Below are 7,674 nucleotides of genomic sequence, written 5' to 3'. Positions count from 1 at the left end.
TCTTTTACAGAAACTCAGGAAAAATATCTGAATAATTTAGTCATTCTGCTAGGTAGCTTCTCAAATAGGCATATTTACCCATAGTCAGTAAATGTATGAAGCTCAAATGAGACCGCAGAGATGGAAGGTGGGGTGTGAACATTCATCAGCGTGGAGGGACTTGACCACAATTAACATCAGCTGTTGAGACAGCTCCCTCCCAGAGTGACCACTTTGGTGAAGAAAGAAATTTGTCATAGTTGTCACATGACTAATGTTTTTGTGAGCTACCTCCTCTGATGACAGGTGCAGCAAAATATGATTTCAAATATTAAATCAATGAGATTTTATGGCCCTTGCCTATCCGCTGTGTTATTTCCCAGACTCCATTTATTGAGCTACATGCCAGGCACTGTTCTAGATATTTCACGTCCATGATCTTATTTGATCCTCACATTGTCCCTAGGAAGTCAGGTTCCAGTTACAGAGATGGCTATTGTTTTCTCTTTACTCCCACATCCTTATCATATTCCAGGGTGGGGTTGACTTTCATATGACAAGAGCCTGACCCATCAGGTCGCTGTTGACTAGACCAAGAGTGATAATTGACATCGGGTAAACGGTTACAACCAAACTCAAACTTGTAGGAATTCACAGTTGGATATGGATAAACCAGGTTGGCCTCTGTTGAAGATCAGAATCAATAAATGTTCTAATGGAGAAGCCATGTTGGACCCATTCGCCAGTCTTTGGAGAGAATGAAGAATGATGCAGACAAAGACCATTCGGCCTTAAGGGACGCTGACTGAATCAGAAGTCACATTGGTGCCCAACTAGATCTCGGTTCCTGAAGTCATTTGCTTATGAGGCCTGCCACACTTCCTGTCCTCAGGGGGTTCGTTAGACACCCTGTCTCCTTATAAATATTTCTCCTTTCTTCTTAAATTACTTAGAGTAGATTTCATTTAATACAACACACTGGCCTCTAAGTATTCTTATCCCCATTTCTTTGACGAGGAAACAGACTCAGAGGGTTTAAGCAAGCTGTTCAAGTCCATGCAGGTAGTAAAAAATGGAATTCAAGCCCAAGTCTGCATGACCCCAAAGTTTGTGCTTTCACCATAGATTAATTTAGATTTAAAAAATTTCAACCCACATAGCCAACTGCTAAAGACATCTAAATCTACTAAGCGAGGGCCTTTGTGATTTTCAGAAGTTATCGCGGTGTCAACTTAACGTTTAATATGCAAAACAAATGCTCATTGGAAACAGACAGGCATAGAAGTGTCCGTATTTTCATCCACATCATTAAGTTGAGGGAAGTGAAACTTCCTGCTTGCTAGCTGAGTTGGCCTTCTTTCAAGGAGAAAAATCTAATTGCTTTCGCAGAACACATGTATCTCCAGTCAGTTAGACCCATCTCCTCCCAAGAAAAAATTACATTTTCTTCTGGTCAATTTTTTATGTACAATTTATCATCACTAGACCATCCTTATTGTTTATCTTCACAGACCATTTCCCAGAAGAAATTGATATGTATTTTTTCTCTTTCTAACTAGCCATGAACCCAGAGATACCCAGGTAACTCCTGAGCAGCCCAGTTTTCAAGTGCAGCTCTTATCCTCCTCCATGGAGAGAGAACCTCACTTTTGTGACCCTATTACCCTCTCTGCACTCTCTTGGCTCTCGGCCTGGGATGTGAGGCCTCACCACTCAATCACCCCATATAACTGTGGATCCCAAGAATCTGGACTCAGGCCACTCTTTGATTCAGTGATTTTGCGCATGGTTTAGGTTAAGATGTTGTTATTGTAATTCAACCAAAAAGCCATCCCTCGCTAAAAATACATCCATTTTGGTTGCTTTAAATTTGTTTCGCAGTTTAACTTATAACATTGACAAGAGTTTTAAAAAGTCATCCAGATGCCCACCACTCTAATAAATCACCCACTTTAGCTTTTCTGCGTTCCTTCCTGTTCTATTTATATACAAGTATATTTTTGACCTAGCTTGAATCCTAACAGATGCTACTTTGTATTTAACTTCTTTTCTTCACCTAACTTTTCAGGAAGCACTTTTCTGGGCTGCTAATGTTTTACATTATCATTTGCGTGGCCATATCCACCATGTCAGATGTTAAACTTCGAATGTTTCCAGTTACTTCTTTGGACAATTCTAAATCTGGTCACTACTTAGCCTTTTGGGGGACAAGTCCACCCTCACCCCACTTTTGCCATGAGTGTCGACAAGCATTGGCCACAGGCAAACAAAAATCAAACTGGTTTTGTGGTATTTTCATGTGCCTGCTGAGGGGTAAACATGCAAGCATTGTTTCCTTGGCAGTAACCTAAGCAGAAGAGTTTGCAATATTTCTTCATATTTAGCTTAGGGTCCAAACGCAACAGAAAAAGAAGCTGGGGATCGTGGCACTGGTACCTTGTCATGCAGGCAGTGCAGGTCAGTAGCGGACATGCAGTGTCCACTGAAGCTTGCTTTCTGCAAGCACTTTAGGTTGTGTGCCTATGTCATCTGTCCAAATAGGTTCCAGCTGTGTCACAGAGGAACTGAGGGTGGCATCTTCTCCCTTCTGACCGCAGCTGGGACTCGGGGGACTTGAAGCGTCTTGGTACCATGAGTGGACATCTTTGATGGTGTTCATCTAGACCAGCGGTTCTCAACCTGTGGGCCGTGATCCCTTTGGGGGTCGAACGACCCTTTCACAGGGGTCGCCTAAGACCATCAGAAAACACATATATAATTACATATTGTTTTTGTGATTAATCACTATGCTTTAATTATGTTCAATTTGTAACCATGAAAATACATCCTGCATATCAGATATTTACATTATGATTCATAACAGTAGCAAAATTACAGTTATGAAGTAGCAACAGAAATAATTTTATGATTGGGGGGTCACCACAACATGAGGAACTATATTAAAGGGTCACGGCATTAGGAAGGTTGAGAACCACTGATCTAGACCCTCCATCAGTGCTTCCAGAAGACCGTGTGCCTCTTTTGGCTACTGACAAAGACAATGACTGGGGCCAAGAGGAGTGTAAATCTGGTTATTTATCCTAACACACACACACACACACACACACACACACACACACTTCAAAAGCATTCCTTATCAAACACAAATACGTGGAACCATAGTAACAAGAACAAAAGGGGGACAGACAAGAGGTACCCTATGTTTCCTAATGCACTTATGCTGACCAATCCTCACCCTTCCTTAAGGGGACTCACTCTTGAGTCAAGCCGCCTTGTTTAACAAGCTAAACCATTTCCTGGGTTTTACTCAGTTGCCAAAAGCTACAATGTCCTCAGTTCGCCTATTCTGAGTCTTTCTTGTTTCTCAGAAGCCTGTCTCTGTGAGGCCCGTTCTCACCTCCCTGAAGCCACCTGAACACTAGTACCCTCTTCTCCTGCCTTTCATAGGGTCGCATGTCACTCTTGGCTGCTTCTGAGCTGGTTCCTAAACTCAAGACTAGGTGACTCAGTCCAAATCAGTAGTCTTCCATTAAAAGGTCAAGCTAGTTGAACCATAATCAATGAAGGTTAAATGCAGCCAGTCTACCTACCCAGCAGTCCTCAATGAAATACAGACATACTCAGCATGTGTGCTAGGAAGACATATAAAGGAGGGAACACTATTTGCCTGGCTTCAAAAAAAAATGTTAAGAAATGTTAGTACAGGTAAATAGTCTGTTGAGAAGGGTAGGCATCTCTAAAATTACCAATGGTAACTCCAAAAAAATATATATGACATTTTAATGACAAATGTTAATTTAAATGAAAAGCTAAGTTCAGTGGGCTTGCCTCCCTCCTCACTCTCCTTGACTACTTTGTAGCATTGGACACAGCTGTGCATCAATCCCCCTCCATTTCCGTCCTGGCTTCCCTGTCACCACAGGACTGGGTTAGTTTTGCTCTCACTCCCTGTACTCCACCTTTCCTGTTCCTTTGATGGTTTCTTCCCATTTCCTCAGAGGCTTCATTAACTCCTGATACCTGCAATTATCACCCACATGTGGCTTCTTGGTATTAGGTGGGAGTTGCAAGTAATAGAAACATACCTTGAACCTGCATAAAAATTGAAAATATATTTAATTTAAGGATTCAAAGCAAGAATGAAGCTGAGTTTTAGGGACACTTGGGACCAGGATGTAAAACATGGCATTTTCATCTCTTTTGTTTTCTTTTTCTGTGTGTCCGTCCAATTTTTCTTTGTTTAGATTGAATTTACATCTCCTTTGTTAGAGAGAGCAGGAAGACTGGGCTGTCATGTCGGTCTCAATTCCGAATCTTTAAGGCTATTGGTGGGCTGGGTTTAGGCTAGGTCTTAAATAAATCAATTTTGAATGGGTGGGGGTGGGGGGTCCAGTCAGGGGAAAGGGTCAGGTGCTCACCCTGAATTGAACAACTATGACTCAAAGGACACAGGAACACGGTATCTCTAATCATCACCTCCAGGCTTAAACTTCCACCTGGACCTGTAGAAGACTGCTGCGTATGAACATATGCTGCCACCTCAAATTCCACAAGCCTGAGACTGACCTCATAATTTCCCACCTGAACCACATGCCACCCTCACCCCACCTTTACTCTTTGAAGATGAATGGGACCAGTATTCTCCCAGAATCCTTGGCAAAAACCTTGAATCATCCTGTCTCATCTCTTTCTCTCTCCTGTGTGTGCAGCCATCAATTTGTATAACACTAATCTGTATATATAAAACCCTAAGCGACCCATCAACCACTCGACCAGTCTACTGTTTGGTCGCTATCATGCGCACTGACCACCAGGAGCTGCCCCCTTGTGGTCAGTGGGCTCCCACAGCGGGAGCACCGCTCAGTTGATGAGCGCCAGATGCCAGGCGCATGGCTGGTGAGTGCAGCTGTGGAGGCATGAGCCTCTATCACCTCCACAGCAGCGCTACCAGGCCTGCAGGGATCAGGCCGAAACCGGCAGTCTGACATCCCCCGAGGGGTCCTCGATTGTGACAGGGCACAGGCTAGGTTGAGGGACCCCATCGATTCATGAATCCATGCACCAGGCCTCTAGTAGTTAATATTTAGTTGAAATTTACTGCCACTAAATAGTATACACTGTATTGCACTTAATTCTCAAAACAAACCCTTGAAGTAGATACTACCAATAAGCTATTTTATAAATAAAGGAGATGGAAGCTCATAAATATTAAGTAACTTGCCCAACCCACACAGCTACTAAGGAACTGGAAAGCAACTTTGTCTGTTTGACTCCAGAACCACAGCTTTTGACAATCGTGCCATACTATCTCATTGCTTCTGAAACATGTCTGTTACTTAATTGCCCTCACATCATATGCTACAATCCCCTCTCCAGCCGCCTGTGCACCCACACAGACCAGGCACTACCATTCCCCAACAGTTGTTTGGGTTCTGAAATCCACCTGGGAATCTGGAGTCAAGAGTGAGAAACCTAGACTATCATTGGTTCCAGTGCACGTTAAAATTTCTAAGAGTTCAAAGTTGCTGTTGTTGTTTTTTTAAAAGCAGTTAAATATATTAGCTTGTTCTACTTCCCCTTTAAATCTTTCATTCCTCTGTATCTTTTCTGTTTTTCATGACTCACCAGACACCTACAAAAATCCCCAAGCATAAAATGCCTTAGACTGACATAACAACTGATTGTCAGCTTATGTTTTGGGTAACCCCCTTTCTTGTGGGCTGTCCTTCACTTTAAGACTTCTATTATTTCTAGGAAACTTTCTGCATAATGTGCCTCAGTTTTCTAGAACGTTTTCCGGAAATCCAATGCTGGCAAACCCCACACATGTTCTGCGAGGGTCCATGTCCCCTGGAGCGTGGCGGTGTGGGTCTCCCTTGAAGCACAGCCTTCAGCCAGCCCGGATTCAGTTCCTCTAGTGATGCTCAGTGGTGGTGGGAGGCACACTTTATAGGAGTGCCCGATGGAATGAAAATGAACGGCAAATGATAAGGACTTAAAATGTCATATAGAGGGGAAAGAATACATATACAAAACATTAGCATTACAATAAAATATTTTCAATTGGAGAAATATATATATGTGATATATGTAATGTATGAAAAAACACTCATGACTAGAGGTTAAGGAAAAGATTTTTTACATCATAAAAAGAACTAGCTATGATAAAAAGAATGACTAAATTGGACTTCATTAAAATGAAAACCTTCTATTTATGGACACTATGCGATAGTGAAGAGACAGGCCACAGAGTGGAGGACATGGGTAATACAGCTTCTTCTCCTCTGGCTTTCTCTTCCTCCCTCCCTCCCACCAACACATCTTAGGGGTGTTTTAGTTTTTTACTTTTGTTGTTGCTTTTTTTTTTTCTTTTGAGGTCCATACACATGGTGACTACTGAAAGGTGAACATGAGTGCATCATTGATAATTACAAAAATAAGAAGTGCTCATTTGGTTTTGAATTTAAAAAATAAAATAAAATAAAATAAAATGGTGCCCAGAGATCCCTGTCTCCAGTGTCCACTTCCATGCTTAATCCATTCCCTTGATTAATCCTAGTGACTTGCTACGACACGGTGATATGATGTTACTACTGTGACAAGGTTACAAAAGACTGTGACTGCTGTCTCGCTGGGAGACTATTTCCTTCTCGGCTTGTGCACTGGGATGAAGTAAGCGGCCAGGCTGGAGAGGCCCGGTGGTGGTCAGGGACGGAGCATGGCCTCTAACCAACAGCCAGCAAGAAGCGGAACCCTGCTAAAGCCTTAAGATGGCCTGGAAGTAGAGGACCCAACTAAGCCCTGTCTGGATTCTTGGCCCACAGAATTGGAGAAATAATGTGTTGTGTTAATCTGCTAAACTTGTTAAGCAGAAATAGATTCATAAAGTAACCAATTCCTAAAAATCATTTTCCCCTATCACACCAATGTAATCATGAATTCAACTTTTGGAAAGAAATTATCTTAAATAGAGAACTCAGAAATCAACCCAAACCACCATGTTCAATTAATATTTGACAAAGGAGGCAAGACCGTACAATGGAGTCAAGACAGTCTCTTCAATAAATGGTGTTGGGAAATTTGGAAAAATACATGAAAAAAAAAGAAACTAGACTACCAACTTACACCACACACAAAAATAAACTCAAAATGGATAAAGGACTTAGACATAAGATAGAAAACCATAAAAATATTAGAGGAATCCATAGGCAGCAAAATCTCAGACATATACCGAAGCAATATTTTCACTGATATAGCTCCTAGGGCAGTCGTCAGCAAACTCATTAGTCAACAGAGTCAAATATCAACAGTACTTCTTCAAAATAGACTCATCCAGGCCGAAAACTGACTTCTGCACATGGGCCACAAAGTTTCAATCCCACTGTACGTGCGCCCGTACATGGTATTTTGTGGAAGAGTTGCACTCAAGGGGCCAAAAAGCTGCATGTGGCTCACAAGCCGCAGTTTGCCGGCCACGGGTTAGGATAATGGTTCTCCACTGGGATGACTTGTGTCCCCAGGGGAAGGAGGAGAGCAAGGCTGGGGCACAAGAAGGATGTTGGGGGTGGTTAGCAATGTCTGCAGACATTTCTGTTGTCACGACTGACGAAGGGTGCAGAGCTACAGGTATGTAGTGGGTAGAGGCCAGGGATGCTGCTAACATCCTATACACATCCGACAGGTCCCCCCACCACA

The sequence above is a fragment of the Myotis davidii genome, unplaced genomic scaffold, assembly GCF_000327345.1.
Source record: "Myotis davidii unplaced genomic scaffold, ASM32734v1 scaffold967, whole genome shotgun sequence".
NCBI classification, from domain to species: Eukaryota; Metazoa; Chordata; class Mammalia; order Chiroptera; family Vespertilionidae; genus Myotis; species Myotis davidii.
This window is presented reverse-complemented; position numbering follows the sequence as displayed.